The sequence below is a fragment of the Marmota monax genome, unplaced genomic scaffold (genome assembly GCF_021218885.2).
Source record: "Marmota monax isolate L192 unplaced genomic scaffold, Marmota_monax_Labrador192_F-V1.1 WCK01_AAM20220418_F8-fsc00006, whole genome shotgun sequence".
In the NCBI taxonomy this organism is placed as follows: domain Eukaryota; kingdom Metazoa; phylum Chordata; class Mammalia; order Rodentia; family Sciuridae; genus Marmota; species Marmota monax.
In genome coordinates this window covers 13001796-13013487 of record NW_026693712.1, presented here as the reverse complement: position 1 = coordinate 13013487, position 11692 = coordinate 13001796, and positions in this window count along the sequence as shown.

Below are 11692 nucleotides of genomic sequence, written 5' to 3'. Positions count from 1 at the left end.
AAATTCTAAATCTGATTGACATGAGCTAGGAACAGTAGCTATGTTACTCAGGGAGACTGCCTTGTTATTTAAACAAATGTAACCAAATTAGAGAAATTGCACTGCTCAGATGCAAAAATTTTGAAAAGCCTCTATAATGTCTACCTTTCTTCTAAAGTTGGATATTGTGATCCTGAGGAATTAGAAATCACTCACTCATTCTATACAACTGCAGACTCAGGGTCCATAAGATTCAGCCTGCCCTCTTGTTAACATTCCACAGAGCACTGAACCCTATGTCATGGGCTCATATGGGCAATGTGACACCTGAGTCATCAAAACACTGTTTGTAGTTCCCAAACAGCCTACTATCCATATTGCCACTACCATTATCATCATCATCAGTGTGGAATAATCCAAGGACTCCATAACAGAAAAAGGAAGGAAGAAAAAAAAATAACTACTAACATATTGTTGAAATTTCAATCTTACTAACTAGTTTTAAATTTTTATTTTGTGCATTTATGATGTTTAAGGTTCCTGTTTCTATTATATCATGAAACTAGACTGATCTACACTATAAATTAGGGAAACAACCAGGATCATGTCCCCCTCTCCACCCCCTGTTAATTAGGCCCCCCCAGTTTTTTTTTTCTTTTTTGCATTATTGGAAATAGAACCTAGTGCCTCCTCGCACAAGCTAGGCAAACACTCTACTACTACATCCGCAGTCCCAAAAAAAAGTTATTTTGCCTTGAGACAAGTTCTTACTAACTTGTCTAGGTTGGCATTGAACTTTCAATCCTTCTACCTCAGCCTCCCAAGTAACTGGATTACAGGAGTGTGCCACCATGCTCTGCTTCAGGTTCTCAATATCTTATTAACCAGAAGACTACTATCTTGCTGCACAGGGTGGCACACACCTGTAATTCTAACAACTCAGGAAGCTGAGGCAAGAGAGCCACAAATTTAAGGGCAGCCTCAGAAACTTAAGGAGACCCTCAGTAACTTAGTGAGAAACTGTCTTAAAATTAAAAATAAAAAGGGCCGGGATATAGCTTAATTGTAAAGCAGCCCTAGGTTCAATCACCAGTATCCACTACCCTCCAAAAAAGAAGACTACTATCTTTCTCATGTAATATCTGGGAGCATGGACTCTAATGTCCAATTGCCTGATTTTAAATCATGGATCCCCCTATACTCAATTTTTGTGTGACCCTGGGCAAATTACTTGATTTTGGCCTACAATATCATAATAATAGTACTTATTTAGTAATATTGTTGTAATGATTATGTTAGATTATTCATTAAATATTTATTGATCATCTGTTACATATTAGGGGTTTTATGCTAGCAATACAGATATAACTGAAGACAAAATACCTGACTTTATGAAGATGTTCTAGTTGGGGTGGGGTAGAGAGCATTAATAAGTGAAAAAAAACTATTTCGGATAGTAAAAACCGCTATGACAAAGATAAAACAGGGTGATTTTTTTTTAAGAGAGAGAGAGAGAAAGAGAGAATTTCTTTTTTAATATTTATTTTTCAGTTCTCGGCGGACACAACATCTTTGTTTGTATGTGGTGCTGAGCATCGAACCCGGGCCACACGCATGCCAGGTGAGCGCGCTACCGCTTGAGCCACATCCCCAGCCCCCCAGGATGATATTATTTAGAATAAGTAGGGCAAAGAAATAGAGTATTCATTTAGATTGATAGTCAGGGAAGACCTTCTCAAAAAGGTGTGGAGACCCAACTCCAGACCCAACTCTTCTCATGAAGAGGTCTTCCCATCCAAAGATGTGAGGAAAATAATTCCAGGAAGAAAGGACCAATAAATACAAGAGCACAGGCTCCATGGTGGGAAGGAGCTTAAAATATCTGAAAAACTAACTGGTTTGGGTAGTAATGCCTGTAGTCACAAAGACTGGGGAGACTGAAGCAGGAGGACTACAAGTTCAAGCCAGCCTAGGTAAAAAAAAAAAAAAAAAAAAAAAAAAGTTGAATTTGAAAAACAAAATAAATTTTCTCTTGATAACTTCTCTCCATAAACATCCAGACTCAATTGGTAGAGCACTTGACCAGCATGCACAAGGTTGTGGGTCCAATCCCCAGAACCAGAGCTAAAAATGACAATCTGCACCTGTAATCCCAACAGCTCAGGAGGCTGAGGCAAGGGGATCATGAGTTCAAAGCCAGCCTCAGCAACAGTGAAGCAGTAAGCAACTCCGTAAGACCCTGTCTCTAAATAAAATACATAATAGAGCTGGCGATGTGGCTCAATGTTTGAGTGCCCTGAATTCAATCGCTGGTACCCCCCTGCCTCCAAAAAGACAATCTGACTCAAACATCCAGAAACCCCTCTTTACACTAAATTGGTGATTGATTTTTTTTTTAATGGTACTGGGGATTGATTGAACCCAAGAACATCCTACCACCAAGCAACATCCCTGGCACTGTTTTATTTTTTATTTTTAGATGAAGTCTCACTGAGTTTCTGAGGCTGGTTTCAAACAAATAGTCCTGCTGCTTCAGCCTTCCAAGTCACTGGGATTACAGTGCACTACCATGCCCAGCTCCTGATGATTGCTTCTGAATTCACTGAAAACCTAGAAGCATTTAGTGAGGAACTTCCATGAGTTTCTTTTACCGCATCTCCATCATATCATTACCTACCAATATGGGCTCTGTTTTTGCACTTATGATGAATAATTAAGGTTTCTGTTAAGACTTATATTCCATTTGTACACTAAACCCCATTATCTTTTGCATGCTTAGAGATTTTGTTCCCAAGTTGCTCACCTCACCTGCACCATTATATTTTCTCTCTCTAGATTGTACCTATCTGGGGCTGGGGATGTGGCTCAAGCGGTAGCACACTCGCCTGGCATGCGTGCGGCCCGGGTTCGATCCTCCTCACCACATACAAACAAAGATGTTGTGTCCTCCAAAAACTAAAAAATAAATATTAAAATTCTAAAAAAAAAAAATAGATTGTACCTATCCACATTCATATATCTTCTATGCAAACAAGCAGACAAGCAGGGGAAACCAAAATAGTAACAAACCCCATCCTTCTCTCTTCCTCACAATACCTTCTGGTACTTTCATTGGTGGTTTATTTCCATTTACAATAATACTCTTCAAGAGAACTGCCATATGTTGTCTAATTTCTCTCCTCAACCCCTTTCAATCACATGTTCACCTCCTTTCCTCTGTGGAATTGTCCAGCTCATCAATTACCCCCTGCTGCCAAATCCAGTGGTCAGTTCTCTGTCCTCATCTGACTTGACCCATGAACTCGAGTTGATACACTTAAAAATTCCAACTTTCTTGAATAATGTTTCTTCTCTGTTTTTTCCTCTGGCTTTGCCTTCTGATTGATTACTGAATAGTCCTCACCTTTCCTCTATACAGGGGAATGCCCTAATGGCCTTCCATTCTAAACTTACTCACTTTCAAGATAACTAAAATATCTGGCTTTAAACACAATTTTCAGGCTAATAAATTTTAACTCCAGACCCAACTCTTCTCATGAAGTCTAGATTTACTGATCCCACTACCTACTCAACATTACTTAGATTTTTATATTAATTACTATTGCTGCCCAAAATAATTTTCCAAAACTTAATGGTTTAAAACCAAGTTATTTATTGTTTCTAGGAGTTTGTGGAAGTTGGGAGTTTTAGAACACTTTGATGGGCCTGGGTTTTTTTTTTTTTTTTTTTATGATATCACAGTCAGATATTGGCCAGAAGTACAGTCATCTATCTGAAGCTTGACCGAGGCTAGAGGATCTGCTTCTAACATGAGCCCCCATAAGCCTGGAAAGTTAGTTCATGATATTGGTAAGAGGTTTCAGTTTTTCTCAGTGTGGACTTCTCTAATGGGCTGTCTCACAACATAGCAACTGGCTTTCCAGAACAAGAGGTCCAAGGTAGAAAATAAATGCTTTTAATAACCTAAACTCAGATTGGGATTGTGGCTCAGCGGTAGAGCATCACCTACCATGTGTGAGGCCCTGGGTTCAATCCTTAACACCACATAATAATAAATAAATAAAGATACTGTGTCCAACTACAACTAAAAAATAAAAACAAACAAAAAAAAACCCTTAGACTCATAAGTCACCATTGTCACTTCAGGGATACTCTGTTGGTCACACAGACTGGTACTGATCCAATGTGAGAGGAAAGTACCTGAGGGTCTGAAGGGGGAGAGGAAAAACAGGGGGGCAGGGCAATGTCTTGAAGCTGGCTACCACAATGTCTAAAACTGAATTCGGGATCAATTAGCAATGTTCTAAACCTTCTCTTCCATCATTTCCCCCCATCTCAGGCCAGATGCTCAGGACAAACACTTGGGTGTCATCCTTGATTTTTTCTTTGTCTTTTAGATCCATAATTAATCTGTTAGCAAAAATGGGGGCTTTATCTTCAAAATAAATCCAGAGTCCAACTTCTCACCATGAGTTTAGTCCAAACTAGCATTATCTCTTGTTTGGATGATCACACTCGTCTCCTATTTTCCCTACTTACTTCCACTTATGCCCCCTGGACTCTGATGGCCATAGAGCAATTGCAGTGATTACATTTTTTTTTTTAAAAAAAGGTAGGTTAGATCATTTCATTCCTCTTCTTAAAACCTTAAATGTCTTCCGGTCTCCCTTAGTATTCAAATCCAGAGCTCTTAGCTTAACAAAGTTTTTTATGATCTGACCTCTAATTACCTAGCTAACCCATCACTTTCCTCTTGATTCACTCTGTTCCAATCCCACTGCCTCCTGCTTTTCTTCAGATTTGCCAAGCAAGTTCCTACCTCAGGGTCTTTGCACTTCCTTGGAAAGCTGCTTTTCAAAATATCCACAAACTAATACCTTACTACCTCTAGGCCAGAGCTCAAAGAGTCTTTTTCCCATCCCTATCATTCCCTATTCCCTCACTTTGTCTCATTGTTTTGTATAGAATATATCCCACTTGACATATAGTTGTTTGTCACCATTCTCATCCTGCTAAAATAGATCTTCTCAAGAATCCCTATTTTTTTTTTCATTGGTCTATCCCCAGGGTCTATAATAGGGCTTTTCCTATGATAAGTTTTCAAACAATATTTCTTTCTTTCTTTTTTTTTTTAGTTTTATTGATTTATTTTTTTTAAATACATGACAGTGGAATGCATTACAATTCTTATTACACATACAGAATACAATTTTTCATATATTTGTATATAGAGTATGTTCATGTCAATTCATGCCTTTATACATGTACTTTTTTTTGCATTACAATTCTTTTTACACATATATACCACAGTTTTTCATATCTGTTTATATATAAAGTATGTTGACACCCAATTCGAGTCTTCATACATGTACTTTGGATAATCATGTCCATCACATTCTACCACCCTTGCTAATCCCCTGCCACTTCCCTTTCCCTCCCAACCCTCTTCTCTATCTCAATTCATCTAATTCTCCTATGCTCCCCCTCCCTATCCCACTATGAGTCAGCCTCCTTATATCAGAGAAAACATTAGGCATTTGTATTTTGGGGATTGGCTAACTTCACTTAGTATTATCTTCTCTAACTGCATCCATTTACCTGCAAATGCCATGATTTTATTCTCTTTTAATGCTGAGTAAAATTCCATTCATTGTGTATATATGCCACATTTTTTTAAAACCATTTATTCACTTAAGGGCATCTAGATTGGCTCCACAGTTTAGCTATTGTGAATTGTGCTGCTATAAACATTGATGTTGCTGTGTCGCTGTAGTATGCTGTTTTTAAGTCCTTTGGGTATAGTCCAAGGAGAGAGATATAGCTGGGTCAAATGGTGGTTCCATTCCCAGATTTCCAAGGAATCTCCATACTGCTTTCCCTTTTGGCTGTACCAATTTGCAGTCTCACCAGCAATGTGTGAGTGTACCTTTTTCCCCCGCATTCTCACCAACACTTATAGTTGTTTGTCTTCATAATAGCTGCCCTTCTGACTGGAGTGAGATGATATCTTAGAGTAGTTTTGATTTGCATTTCTCTGATTGCTAGAGATGATGAACATTTTTTCAAATATTTGTTGATTGATTGTATATCCTCTTCTGAGAAGTGTCTGTTCAGGTCTTTGGCCCATTTGTTGATTGGGTTATTTGTTTTTTCGATGCTTAGCTTTTTGAGTTCTTTATATATCCTAGAGATTAGTGCCCTATCTGATGTGTGAGGGGTAAAAATTTGCTCCCAGGATGTGGGTTCTCTGTTCACCTCACAGATTGTTTCTTTTGCAGGAACTGAAAAGTAATCCATGTAAAGTCACATGGCAGAGTGCCTGGCACACAAGCACAAGATTTTATTATTTGATGTGTCCAAATCCCAAAAGATTGATTCAATCTAAAAAAAAAAAAAAGGAGGCAGTTCCCTTCTAACATCAGAAGGTTGATAACCAGGGGAAACTGGAATCTGGTCAGTCCACCACTGTTGCTGTTTTGCAAGGGGGGAAAAAAGTTACTATTGAAGTGGAACTTTGCACATTTTTTTGTACATCTCTCCCAGATGCTTGCTTTTTCTATTCTTTTCTTTTCTTTTTTCTTTTTTTCCTTTTTCCACCAGGAATTGAACCCAGGGGCACTTAACCACTGAGCCACATCCTAGCCCTTTTTATTTTTTGAAAGAGGATCTCACTAAGTTGCTTAGGGCCTCACTAAATTGCTGATGCTGGCTTTGAGAACGTGATCCTCCCACCTCAGCCTCTTGAGCTGCTGGGATTACAGGTGTTTGCCACCGTGCCTGGTTCTTCAAAGTGCTCTTTTAATCTGCAGATTTATCAGATCTAGGTCCCATACAGGTCTCCGTAAAGCTTGGAGAATAGGGCAAGGACTACTCAAGTAATCACACATACAGAAATGCCACTTCTGACTCTTTTTTTCTGGTAACACTTTTCTTAACACGTGAAACAATTACTTATGTTTTTGTTTTTTGGTACTGGGAATTGAACCCAGGAACATTCTACCACTGAGCTACATATCCAGTCCTATTTAATTTTTATTTTGAGACAGGGTCTGGCTAAGTTGCTCAGACAGATCTCAAAACTTGTGATTTCCTGCCTCAGCCTGCTGTTTTGCTGGGATTATAGGCATGTACCATGGTGTCCGTCTGAAATAACTTTTTAATATTGAGATACTAGTAGAGTTAGATGCCACTATAAGAAATAACACAGAAGCCCGGCACAGTGGCACACACCTGTAATCCCAGCAGTTTGGGAGGCCGAGACAGGAAGATGGAGAGTTCACTGCCAGCCTCAGCAACTGCGAGGCACTAAGCAACTCAGTGAGACTCTGTCTCTAAATAAAATACAAAATAGGGCTGGGGATGTGGCAGTGGCCGAGTGCCCCTAAATTCAATCCCTGGTGCCTAAAACAACCCCCCCACCCCCCACCCCACCCCCGCAGAGAAAACTTTTTCATACCTTCTCTAATTCCTCCATTGGTAACATTTTGTAAAACTATATAGTATAATATCACAATTGAATATTGATACTTGTATTAATTTGTGTATGTGTATAGTTTGTTTTATACAATATTACAACCCTGATTCACCACTACAGTCAAGATACAGAATAGTTTCAATATCACAAGTGTCCTTCATTTGCCCATTTGTAACTACACCCACTTTCCCTCTATTGGCAACAGGTCTCAGTGCCTATGTAAATCTCTTTATAAGACTACTTAAATGTCTTACATAGTGACCAGCATTCCCCAGATAAGAAATGCTAAGTTTTTTAAAACATACATACAGAAGTCACCTCCCACCTTTCTTCCACTTTTCAAATTGTTATTATGTTATTTTCAAATGTTATCCAAATGGAACTATAAAGTATGTAAACTTTGGAGATTGGCTTTTTCTGCTTTGTGTAATTCATCCAAATTCTCATGTATCAATAGTTCATCCTTTTTATAGCCAGGTAGTATTCCATGATATGTATCACAGTTTGTTTAACCATTCACCTGTTAAAAGACATCTGGGCTGATTCCATTTTTTGGCTATTACAAATAAAGCTGCTATACACATTTGTGTACAGATTTGTGTGTGTGAACATAAGGTTTCATTTCTCTGGGATAAATGCCCAGGAATGCAATTGTTGGTTCATATGGTAGTTGCAGGTTTTGTTTTTTAAGAAACTGCCAAATGCTCTTCAGAGGGGTTGCATCATTTTACATTACTCCCAGCAAGGTACGGATGATCCAATTTCTATGTATCTATAACAACATTCAGTGATGCTAGTTCTTTTAAAAAATATTAGCCATTTTTATGGGTATGTAGTGTGAAACAACTTTCTAACTCTCTCTCTCTCTCTCTCTCTCTCTCTCTCTCTCTCTCTCTCTCTTATAACACAGGAAACAAATCTACATTCCCAGAAAGAAGGGATTATTCAACTTGATTCGGCATTTGTTTTGCAAAGGTAAAGGTAAACACACACTTTACCTTTGCATAACAAAGATTCCAGCAACTCTTTTTGAGTGACTTTTCTCAGAGCCAGATGAGCTGCTATAGATGACTCTGGAGAGACTGATGTTTATTAAGTTGACTATTTACAGATGTACAGACAAGAAGAGATCTGTTTGTAAGCTTGGGCATTCTAGTTTGAAATTCTACCAAAGCTTTGTTTAAGCAAGTAAAGAAAACTGTGTTTGTAAATTTTACAGATAAAACAAATGAACAACAAAAAAATGATTCTCAACCTTTGTTATTGTACATCTGGGTCAGCTTTTAGCTATAGGGTGAAGAATAAGGACAGAAAAAAAAAATCCATTTGCTAGCATAATGTACTCTGATTCTGGAGGACCTATTTACTTCTCTGAACACTTGCATGAGATCCCAACATTGACAGTTCTTCTGGTTGAGGCCAATTTACCCCCAAGCCAATAAAAGGAAATTGGTTTGAATGAGAATTGTTTAAATGTCCACTTTCTTGTAGTCACTCACTCCTCAATGCCCCCCCCACTTTTATTTTTTAAATATTTTTTAGTTGTAGTTGACACAATACCTTTATTTAATTTATTTATTTATATCTGGTGCTGAGGATCAAAGCCAGGGCCTCACACGTGCTCCGTGAGCACTCTATCACTGAGCCACAATCCCAGCCCCATCAATGTCCCTTATTAACAATATCTCTTTTCTTAATCAAATTAGCATCTAAGAGAACTTTAAGTAAGTCAATCTTACTTAGTTAACTATCCAACTTAACATCCACCGTCACTAAGGAAAGAAAATGTATTTAAAATAAGTCTTGGGCTGGGGATATAGCTCAGTTGGTAGCGTGCTTACCTTGTATGTACAAGACCCAGGGTTCAATCCCCAGCACCATTGAGAAAGATCAGTCTTGGGGCTGGGATTGTAGCTCAGTGGTAGAGCGCTTGTCTAGCATGTGTGAGGCACTGCGTTCAATCCTCAGCACCACATAAAAACAAATAAAATAAAGTTTTATATATATATATATATATATATGTATATATATATATATATATATGAATAAAAGAGAAAGATCAGTCTTATTTTCTGTTACCCAAGAACAGTGACTACAGATGGTAATGAGCTCAGCATGTATTTGTTGAATGATACACATAGGGTTTTTTTGTGTGTGTGCTTTTTTTTTTTTTTTTTTTTTGGTACTGAGGATTGAACTCAGGGGCACTGGACCACTGAGCCACATCCCCAGCCCTTTTTTGTATTTTATTTGGAGACAGGGTCTCACTGAGTTGCTTAGTGCCTTGCCATTGCTGAAGCTGGTTTTGAACTCTCCATCCTCCTATCTCAGCCTCCCAAGCTGCTGGAATTACAGGCATGTGCCACAACATCTGGCTCATATTTTAATGTTTACTAGCAAGATGATTTAGTGAAGGTTACAGGTGTGGGCTTTGGAGTCAAATAGTCAAGGCTGAACCTTTCCATCCATTATTTTCAAGACCTTTCTGGAATGTAATTTATTTGTGAACAGGTCTATTATATAAGGGTACTGTGAAGATGAGAGGACACAGTACACTGAAACACTTAACATAGGGAGAGTACAGGGTATGTGTATGTGCTCAACAAATTTAGCTATGATAATTATTTCCATGCCCAATAAATCACCAGAATCTGAGCTCCCCAAAAGTTTAGAATGCTTTCCAAAGACTTAGTGAATGGATATAACTTCAAAATTCTCTTTGTCTCTGCCCCAGCATAGACTCTGGCACATGGTAACCAGCACTCAGTATGTGTATATTGAATTAATACATATATGCATGCACTGAAGTCAGGAGAGGCCAATAACTATGAACCTCATCCATTAGTGGACTGCAGATGAGTCAGTCCTGTGCACACAATGCATGGTACTGAATAAAGTAAATGGAAAAATTCTGTTTCATGGCCAGTGACCAAAGCTGAACCATTTAGCAAATGGGAGTGAGCCAGGCAGGGAGTAGAACTGACTACATATATATTATCTCATTCCTACTTTAGGAAAAGCAACTTTTTATAAATGCTTTAATATCTAGTTTCAAAGCAATATTTCTTTCATTTAAAAAAATATTTATTTTTCAATTGTAGTTGGACACAATACCTTTATTTTACTTACTTATTTTTATGTAATGCTGAGGATTGAACCCAGGGCCTTGCACGTGCGAGCGCTCTACCACTGAGCCACAACCCCAGCCCGTCAAAGCAATATTTCTATATGTATATAAAATGTACTCAATTCACTGAAATAATATGATAACAGTGTAGTAGAGAAAAGGGGGAGCCAGGTGTGGTGGCACATGCCTGTAATTCCAGCGACTCAGAGGGCTGAGGCAGGAGGATCACAAGTTTGATGCCAGGCTCAGCAATATAGTGAAACTTTCAACAGAGAACTTCATCTCAAAAAAAAAAAAAAAAAAAAAAGGATGTAATCCAGGGCAAAGTGCCCCTGGGTTAAATCCTCAAAACACACTTACAGACACACACGAGCAGGGAGGTGAGGAGGGATGGGGGTGGGGGGAGAAGGAAGGAAAGAAAGAAAAAGGGGAGAAAATTTCTCAGGATCCCCAAAACCAAATCTTACCACTATAATCATGGTTGTTTTCTCTGTAATGTTGTTGGTTAAATGATGCCCATGGTAACCAGGAAGCATATATGTAATATGTATGTATATATGTGTGTGTATGTATGTGTATATATATAAAACCTTTGTCTTCTGAAGTAAAATCTGCAAAATTTGTTACATAAATTAAAATATTTGAAAAGCACTTTGACATTCTTGAAAAAGGCTGATGTAATGTGATAAAAGCAATTCCTGTTTCATTTCTATAATATTATCCAGTTCCTTTTTTTTTTTTTTTTTACTGGAGATTGAACCTAGAGACACTTTACCATTGAGCTACATCCCAGCCCCCCCCCCCCCCTTTTTTTTTATTTTTAAGACAGGGTCTCATTAAGTTTTTTAGGGCCTTGGCAAATTGCTGAGACTGAACTTGAGCTTGTCATCCTCCTGCTCAGACTCTAAAGCTGCTGGGATTACAGGCATGCACCACCATGCCAGGCATCCTATCCAGTTTTTGACTAGCCATTGGCCTATAGGTCACTTTTGTATTTTTCTTTTTAAATGTTGTCATTTTAGGGTAACACTTCATCTCCTTTGTGGAAACAAATAAAGGGAAAATGTAGATAAGTGTAAAGGAAGAAGGGGAAGAGGAGACAGGGAAGAAGA